The sequence below is a fragment of the Sprattus sprattus genome (genome assembly GCF_963457725.1).
Source record: "Sprattus sprattus genome assembly, chromosome: 18".
Lineage (NCBI taxonomy): Eukaryota > Metazoa > Chordata > Actinopteri > Clupeiformes > Clupeidae > Sprattus > Sprattus sprattus.
The window spans coordinates 22,238,452-22,248,451 of NC_137916.1; the positions used below are offsets into that span (position 1 = coordinate 22,238,452).

The following is a 10,000-nucleotide window of genomic DNA, read 5'->3' on the forward strand; positions in this document are numbered from 1 at the left end:
GCGGCAGTGCAAAAAGAGAAGCTCATCTCCTAATGCGTATTCATTTTGGCTGGCTTGCATCGGCACGGCGAGCTGGAGACACCCGAACCAAGCAGGAAGTTGCCTCAAACACACACACACACACACACACGCAGAAAACTACACACATACACACTACTCACACTGACTCTCCCACACTCAGGAAGTACATACACACACTGAGTTTGCAGCCTCGAGCCAGTCATCCAAGGTCAGAGGGAGGATGTGGGCAACATGCGGCAGATGCCAGGCTTTGCCAAGTGTGAGGTAAGGACACAGTGGCTAATGGATCAGAACCCAGATCAGCGCTGCCGAGGCACATCAGAGCCAGAGAGCTCATCTGGCATCAGTGGTTCCCTTCCAAATCTCCCAACAGCTTATTATGCACCAAATGGCTAAACTGACCACAACTCAGTTGTACTCAGATTGTAAGGTGATGTGTGGGGGTGTGAGCACAGTATAGAGATTCTCAGCCTGTTTGTGATTCAGGATATAGACGACAATAAGATGAGGTAGTCTGTGTCCATTTGTTTGTGTGTGTGTGTGTGTGTGTGTGTGTGTGTGTGGGTGTGTGCCTCTGTGTGGCTGTGTGTGTGCGTCCGTGTGTGTGTGTGTGTTTTAGTGTGTGTGTGCATGTGTATGTGGATGTGTGAATGTGCACACACACACACACATCTGTGTGTGTGAATGTGTAATTGAGTTGCAAGGACTGTCCATGGAGGCTCTAGCTGCGGAGGCGGGAGACTATGGGAACCCCTGTGCACACAGAACTGCATGTAACACCCCCGCTAATCCTCAACGGACAGGGGAAAAGTGCTGAGTTTGTGTTTGTGGGTCTGTGTGTGTGTGTGTGTGTTTCGGTGCCGGTGTGTTTGAGTGAATGAGTGCAGGTGTGTACATGTGTGGGATGTGAATATTTGTGCATGCACATTTTAGAGGGAGTGTGTGTGTGTGTGTGTGTGTGTCCGTGTCCGTGTCCGTGTCCACTCCTTTACTTCACCTTGCTTTACTCTGGCTCACAATCAAATACAGGACATTGATTTCTATCAAGGAGCACCATGGCAATTAGCAAGAGAGAGATAGAGAGAGAGAGAAGAAGAGCTAGAGAGAGAGAGAGAGAGAGAGAGAGGCAGAGTGAGAAAAGAAGAGCTAGAGAGAGAGAAAGAGAGAGAGAGAGAGAGAGAGTAGGGGAGAGGGAGTGGGAGAGCCGCTCTTTCCAGGAAGGTGCAGAGCGGGGGAAAAAAGATGAGAGGAACGAATGAAAGCGAGTGGGAGAGAGTAGAGAACAGAGCCGCAGAGAGAAGCAGAACGAGGGAGTGAGAGGGAGAGAGAGAGCGAGAGCGAGAGAGAACAACCATCCAAGAGCAGCAGAGAAAAGATGAAGAGGTGGAGGAGGCAGAGAAGAGAGGTCTTGTTTATCGCTAAATGAAAAGAATCCCTTCCTTTTTTTATACCATATCTGCTATCTTGAATATGTGATATCCACATTTACACAACAAGCAATACACATGAAGTTTTGCCTTGGCATTAGAGAAAGCACAGTGGCCAAAAATAAACTTGAGAACCCTTTCCACCTAGCATATACTTCAAAGCAAATCACAATTCAGTTATTGTAGTTAAAAAAACACACACAGCTCTGTGTAATTGATCTGTGACTTCAAACGTTCATGCCTCCTTTTCATCCCAGGAAGGCCTCTCTGCAAACTGACCACATTTAGGAAATCACTCTCTGGGTTAAGATACCAAGATACAGAACCTCATGCATAAACGGATTTTGGATTTTTCAAGATAATGGACCCCATTTAAAGCAGAAAGACTATTTGATGTTTTTGTAGTGTGCAGAGGACTAGCTTTGAGCATGTATGTGTGTGTGTGTGTGTGTTTGCAAGCCTGTGTGTTTCATCAAATACAGACAGGCTCCTACGTCCCCCCTTGTGCTTCTAAACCGCCGGCCCTGTGTCCACTGAGTCTCTGCGTTGGTTTTTTGCCCCCCCACCCCTCCATCCACCCAAAACCCATCATCATCATCTCTACCGCTCCGCCGCCACACGTGCCAGACTGCGACGCCAGCCTCCGCCGCTCCCGCTGCAGGCGCAGTGCCTCTCTGCCATCTCAGGGGCTGCTGGGTAGCTGCCAGCGCCGGTGCCAGATTGAGACTGAGACCGGGGGCCTGCCAGGGGCCCGAGGCCACAAAACACAACCCCCAAACCCACCGACACACCCCCCCGCCCGTGTTGGGGTATTAGTCTCCTTAGCCCTCATACATCACCCTTTCTCTGCCCGTAACGACCTCTCTGTTTCCGCAGCCCGTCATACGCGCCAGGACTCCACTGATAACTGTGTCGCGGCTAGGGCGCATAAATAATACAGGAGGCATTAATAAAATCATAAAATACAACAGAAACTCTTATGATTTCATATCTGAGAGCGGAGGCGCTACAGATGACCCAAGTCAACGCAGAGAACAGGGTCGATGGCGAGCAGCAGGTGAGTGTCTGTGTCTATGTGTGTGTGTGTGTGTGTGTGTGTGTGTGTGTGTGTGTGTGTGTGTGTGTGTGTGTGTGTGGATTGTGGGAGTGGGTCTGTATGTGTGTGTGCATTGTGTATTGTGTATGTGAGAGACTGTGTATGTAGGTGTGTGTGTGCATGTGTGTGTGTGTGTGTGTTTGTGTGTGTGTGTGTGTGTGTGTTGGTGTGTGTATGTGTGTGTGTGCGTGTCTGCATGTGCCTGTCTACATAGATGTGTGTGTGAGAGAGAGAGAGAGTATGTCTGTGTGTGGAGGGGGATTTCTTTGTCATTGGTCCCCTGCCTGGCGAGTGAGAACTATAGCCTGACCTCGTGGACTCTGTCAGCCTCACTCGTAAAAATTGTAATGACATTGAACCTTATGGAAAGAGAGAGAGAGGGAGAGGGACAGGGGGCAAGTGGAGATAGAGAGAGAGAGAGAGACGGGGGTGGGGAGGGTGCAGTGGGGTATGAGGGAGGATTTATGACTGACACTCCTCCACAAGGCCCAGGTCATCTTAAGCATTAGGTGCCCTCACCTCTTCTATCTCTCTCCACTTCATGCCTCTTTCTCCCCTTATGTCCATAGATCTTTGTATGCATTATCAAATAACTGTCTGGGTATTCTGACTCACTAACACTTCACTTACGTGAGAATGGACCGGCCTGATATCTAATCTCTGCTGGTTCCTGGGAATCCTGCTAACAACCCATCAACTCTGCTTTATCTTTCTACTTGTCTGCCTCTGTTTCTCTCTCTCTCTCTCTCTCTCTCTCTCTCTCTCTCTCTAGCGCGCTCTCTAACTCTCTCTCATTCCCTCTCCCTCACTGAATAAATGAACACACAACAAATTCTGTGAGGAAATAAAGCTGGCTGTTCCCCAGCTCCCACCATTTGCAATATAGCTGTCACTATAAGGTCACCCAAAGTAAGCCGTATGACAGCCATCAAAAGGCAAGAACTCCAGGAGTGAGACATGCCTCCTGTGCTTGGAGGCAGGGAAGATGTGTAAGAGAAAGGGTCAACAGGACTAAGAATTCATACAAAAATGATTAGGTATGATAAAGGTATAAAATCCTATCGTTAAAAAACTTGTTTCTCTCCCTCTGTCTGTGTGTATCAGCAGACTCATAAACCTCATGGAGCAGCCTGGTGGCAAAGGAGTAGATTATGGCCAAAGAGTTTTTATTTCAACTCTAATCTTTGCCTCCTAATGTATTTTGCCACGGCACAGTTTCCATTCAGTGGGAAAGATTACTGAGGGATTATTAAAGTTAATTGGAAGTGGTCAATTATCAAACTCCTACCCCCAGCCCTCCCTAATGTGCGCACACACACACACACGCACGCACACACACACACACACACACACACACACACACACACACACACACACACACACACACACACACACACACACACACACACACACACACACACACTCTACATCTGCCGGGTCATCCAGTCTGCCACCTCACCTCTCCCCTATTTTTCTGTCCAACTACTGGTGTGTGTGTGTGTGTGTGTGTGTGTGTGTGTGTGTATGGGCCCTATCTTGCCGATCAGAAACGCAAGTAGGACGGCGCCAAGCGCAAGTAGCTGTGTGGGCGGCTCTATGGCGCAGTTGCTATTTTAACGGCGGAAAAAACACACTTGCGTCCAGCGCAAGTGTCAAAAGGGTTGGTCCAAAGGAGGTTACTCAGCCATAGGTGTGGTTTGGGCGTAATATGCAATAAACCAATCGGAGCGTCATTTCACATTCCCTTTAAGAGCGAGAAGCGCATAGTCCATAGCGGCTTGTTATTTTGATGGCGGAATTACCTGGTGGAAGACCGGAGAAGTTCACAGCCGAGGAGACCGACGTGAGATTTACACCAATTTTTTGGCAAGCCATATATAATTACAAGGAAAATAAAGTATTTACCACTTGAGGAAATCATTGTGAAATCCATATCCAAGATATTTTAAAAATAAGCATACATGTAGCCTACACATTGACCCAAATGATTCAGGTTAATTGCAGCTGCGTGACATTTGATTTATTGTATGGCTTTGTAAAAAGCCGGGAGATAGATATATATGGGGATGCGAGAAACCCTCCAAAAGTAAGCAAAGTCAAGCAAGCATGTCAAGATATTGCCGTGATTGTTTCTGCAACGGGGCACCCGAAAACGTTGCCGAAAACGCTATAATGACGTCCGGAGACGTGGGACATCCAAGCTGGAAGGTAACACACGTTCTCGTGCCTTCACGGGAGGTGGATCTGCCTCGACCCAGGATCTGACGGCAGCAGAGGACATCGCCACGTCTACCCTCACGCCTGAGAGCGTGCAGGGATTTGGGGGCATGGAAATCGGCACCCAAGCCAGTGCACCAGCTGACCAAACCCAAGGTACATAAATAAAGTCCACATACACAGAGATGAGTTTACAAGATTTATAATAATACTGGCATTAAATAAATGCAACAAAGCCATACAATAAATCAAATGTCACGCAGCTTCAATTAACCTGAATCATTTGGGTCAATTGTGTACGCTAGATGTATGCCTAGTTTTTAAATGTCTTGGATACGGATATCACAATGATTTCCTCATGTGGTAAATACTTTATTTTCCTTGTAATTATATATGGCTTGCCAAACAATTGGTGTAAATCTCTCGTGAAGACGACAGCAGTAAAGTGTAGCCTACAGGTCCTATACTGTGCGGGCAAGCACATGCGCCCTTAAAATAGCGTTCTGAATACGCGTTACAGACTTTAGACATTGCGCCTCACATTAGACCAGCTTTTTTTTGGTCAATGGCGCACGGCGCACGGCGTTGTTTTGAAAACTGCAAAATACCACTTGCGCCAGAGAAACGCCTTCTCTGTTCCGCCCCCGCCCATGTCGACGCAAGTTCATTTCGAAGCGGACCTCTGGAGGGAAAATCGCGCTGTGCGCCGGGTGCAAGATAGGAATGATACTTGCGTCGGTGACAATGTCACTTGCGCTGGGTGCAAGATAGGGCCCTATGTGTGTTTATGAGGCACATGTTCACTACTTTTCCTATAGCATACAACCCTACCAGCCCTCCAATCCCCAAGCCACTCCATGCAGCGACGGCCGCTGCTTGTGCTGATGATGTCATGTAGCTGGAGGCACTGACGGATTCTCCCAGAATCCTCGATCTCCCACAGGAGGCGGGCCCCAGTGCACCGAGCGAGGACTGGAGCCGGTCTATCGCGTGCCCCCCCCCCCCCCCCCCCCCCGTCTGAGACGGGTGTATGGAGGGTCCCGCCCACTCACAGCTACCCTCTTGACGGTGATGTCATCCCTTTGGGAAGGAGAAATCGATGATGGATCCCACTCAGTTGAAAATGGACATGGATAGGTTGTATAGAGAAGGGAGGGGAGGAGGAGCTTTCTTTGTGTGTGTGTGTGTGTCTGTCAGTGTGTGTGTGTGTGTGTGTGTGTGTGTGTGTGTGTGTGTGTGTGTGTGTGTGTGTGTGTCTCTGTTATGTGGGTGAGTATATGATGGTGAAGTTTCTTGTGTATGGCTGTGTGTGTGCCTCAATTTGTTTGGGGCACATATGTTAGTGTGCGTGGGAGTATAATGAGTGTGTAGTGTGTGTGTGTGTGTGTGTGTGTGTGTGGGTGTGTGTGTTAGTGTTTCTAGGTTGGTATGCTGGTGTCATAGTGGGGCATATATAACCCCAAAGTTTGTTAGACTCCATTTAATCCCAGACTCTGGTTCCAGTGGGTGGAAAAAAACAAAGAAAAAAAAAACAAAGTTAGCAGACAGATTCCAGAGACTTGAGTGTGCGTCTCCATGGCTACGGTTGCGTGGGGTGCACTTACAGATACTCAGATAGATGTAGCTGAAGTTGGGGGCGACACTGACAGCAGAGAGATGTGTGTGTGTGTGTGTGTGTGTGTGTGCGTGTGTGTGTGTGTGTGTGTGTGTGCGCGTGTGCGTGTGCGTGTGCGTGTGCATGTGCGCTTGCGCGTGCGCGTGTGCGTGTGCGTGCGCGTGCGCGTGCGCGTGCGCGTGTGCGTGTGCATGTTGTGTGTGATGGAGGGTGAAACACCTGGCCAAGAGCAAAGTTAAGGTCAACAAAAGCTGGAACCGCAGTATTCATAAAAACACCAACTCTCCTTTCTCTCCACACACACGCAAACACACACACTCTTTCCTGTAGATACACCAGCTATGAACGACCAAAACCCAGCAAAGACTCACAAGTACATTTATTCACAAAGATTCTATTTTCTTTTCTTTGAAATAATGATAAACAGTGTTTTGTAACTGACATATTGAACAACTGAGTCTGCAGAAGTGAATCTGACCTTTGCTCTTCCTAAAGCCTGAGTTCCATCTGCGGCTCCAGCCTACAATAATAATTGAAACTAGCAGTAACTATAGACACCAGTGGACCTCTCACGCTGTGGCCATTTATCTGATGTGAGCCTCTGCGTGAGGGGAACTGATGCTGCTGGAGTTGGTGGCTTACTGGTAACCCAGATATGCAGCCTGAATAAAAGAAAGCAAAAAAAAAGTCTGTAGCCTGATGAAATCACTGCTGCTCTACAAACTCTGCAATTACAGTAGCTCATTGCCATGTAAAAAAAAAACTTGAACAATGCAAAAATCTAGCCCAGACCAGAAATGCCATGAAATCAGTTGGCATCTCATGTTGGCATCACAGTATTTCCAGACAAACTGGCGGAGCCTGACTGGGCGTAGATAGAGACATTCTGTGCTGTGGCTCCCTTTGCAGTGGGCTGCAGTATTCACCCCGTGTGCACCGTGGTTCCCAGGTTACAGTTGCCGCAGTGATGAGGATGAATGGGTGCAAGGGTTAATGTGATGTGTCGGCACGGTAACACGGGCCATCTTAATTAACAGCAGTGGTCGGGGCAGGCACAACAGGCCTAATCGGCAGATTCATCTTCATAATCAGAGGTTATTAATCTCAATGAGGCCGACTGCATAAGGTGGTGGCACAACTAAGCACATCGCTGTGGTGCTGCATCTCCCTTCTGCTGCAGGTGTCAGAAGTGTGTATGTGTGTAGGAACGTGTGTGTGTGAGTGTGTGTGTGTGTGTGTGTGTGTGTGTGTGTGTGTGTGTGTGTCTGTATAAGAGAGAAATTATTAAACATGGCATTAAAGTGTAACAGACGTTTGCGTGTATGCTTCAAAGAACTGAGAAAGAGACTCGGAGCCAGGTGAGCTAAGAAAGCATAGATCTGTGTATGTGTGAGTGTGTGTATGTATGTGTTTGTGTTTGTGCGTGTGTGTGTGTATGTGTGTGTGTGTGTGTGTGTGTGTGTGTGTGTGTGTGTGTGTGTGTGTGTGTGTGTGTGTGTGTGTGTGTGTGTGTGTGTGTGTGTGTGTGTGTATGTGTGTATGTGTGAGTGTGTGTATGTATGTGTTTGTGTTTGTGCGTGTGTGTGTGTGTTTGTGTGTGTGTGTGTGTGTGTGTGTGTGTGTGTGTGTGTGTGTGTGTGTGTGTGTGTGTGTCTGTGTGTGTGTGTGTGTGTGTGTGTGTGTGTGTGTGTGTGTGTGTATGTGTGTGTGTGTGTGTGTGTGTGTCTGTGGTGATGACAGACTGGTTGGCTGGACAGTGGGCTCTCTACAGGATAGGTCTGCAGCTCAGTGGGAAGGACATGGCCGCTATGAGGGAAATCAAATTAGCACCCGGCCAGCATGGGAGACACGAGCATAGCTTTGGCTCAGCTTGCGAGACAAGCCCAGTTACCTGTTTGCAACACACACACACACACACACACACACACACACACACACACACATACACACACACAGAGGTACACTTTATAGACAAAGCCCTGTGCTTACTGCACAGACCCAGAGAACATCCTTGTTTGTGTGTGTCTGTGTCTGTGTCTGTGTGGCCCTTCATCTTTATTCTCGTATTTGTGAAGTTTGAATTCTTTATTTGGGTGCAGTTATACCTGCTTGGACTGGGCTCAGTATTTTCATGTTTTAGTTGCAAACAAAATGACAATTCGAAGCTTGTTTTTGGTGAGTTGTTCATTAACGTACTATACAATGTCTCACCCTGCATATCAACTAGGAATTTGAATCATGGTATAGATGTAAGGACATGATCAAGGGCTCTTTGTACTTTGGCTTCTGACGTAATTAATACAAGATAGAGAGAGAGAGAGAGAGAGAGAGAAAGTCTGTGTTTGTGAGGTAGAAAGAGAGAGACAGATAGCTACAGGAATTGAGAAGGGGGAGCATGAGAGAAAGGGACAGAGGGAGTGAAAGGGAAGAAGAGAAAGAGACAGAGGGAGAGAAAGGGAAGAAGAGAAAGAGACAGAGGGAGTGAAAGGGAAGAAGAGAAAGGGACAGAGGGAGAGAAAGGGAAGAAGAGAAAGAGACAGAGGGAGAGAAAGGAAGGGAGAGAAAGGGACAGAGAGAGAAGAGGAGGTAACAGGACACTTAGATATCAGACCAGCTGTTTTTAGAATGTTCTCCAATCCCCACCGGCTCTCCTCTTTCCCCAGCCTCCTCCTCTTCTCTCACCTGCTTTCTTTCTTTTCTTCCTATCCCCCGTCCTCTATCCTCCTCTCTTTAGCCCATCTCCTTATAATACTGCTCAACAACAGACTATATTTTCCTTCCACCTTAACTTCTCTATCTTTCCTTTTCTCTCCCTCTCTCTCTCTCTCTCTCTCTCTCATCCTCTATCTCCTGTCATTTGTTCCCTTTGCATTGGTACGTATGTACATTAGCTGAAGGTAAGGGATGAATTGAGACGACCCAAATAAAGTTTGTTTGTAGTTCGCCAACTGCAGTCGGAGCCCCTGCTGCTGCCGCTGTTACTGCATATTGCCCCGCTTTCCAGTCCTCTTGGGCCGCTCCGAGAATACCGTATGTATAAAACGCATCTCGGGAATGGAAACAAAATGGGCGCACATTTTGGCTTGTTATCAATAAGACATTTTTATAAACTGTGTTCCCATGCAAGAAAATCTGCAATATTTCGAAGCTTCTCAGATTTGTTTATAGGATGAGTTAGTCAATTAATACCAGGGGCAATATGTAGGCTGTATATAAAAAGAGCCCAGATGGATTTTTGGAGGGTCAGATTTAAAGATCTAATTTCTTATTCGGGGAAAATTCCTCAGTGCCGCCAGGCATGGCTGCAGTCGTGTCTCCAGTCGTGGCTCTAGTGCTCAGGCCCAGAGACTCCAGGGAGATAGGCAGCCTTCAGTAAGAGCAGAGTCGGGGTGGCCAGAAGGCAGTGACGCACTCCTCCCCCCTTTTCTCTCTATCTCTCTATCCTTCTCTCTCTCTCTCTCTCCAGAAACACCTGTGACTCACTCTGTTACTGGGAAATCTCAACATCTCTCTCTCCCTCCCTCCCTCCCCCCCATCCCCCTCTCTCCTGTTCTCATTTTCCAGTCTTAGGTCATCTGTGCACTGATGGGAATACGGTATCATCTGTTGGCCTGAGTTTGAAGG

General features: G+C 47.8%; 1 protein-coding gene across 1 annotated transcript in view; it reads right to left on the reverse strand.

The window, feature by feature from the left end:
- cacng2a (calcium channel, voltage-dependent, gamma subunit 2a) overlaps window positions 1–10,000 on the reverse strand; it is a gene marked incomplete at both ends in the record, with an annotated part of 54,718 nt that overhangs the window by 18,627 nt on the left and 26,091 nt on the right. The gene's annotated exons all lie outside the window — the stretch shown is intronic.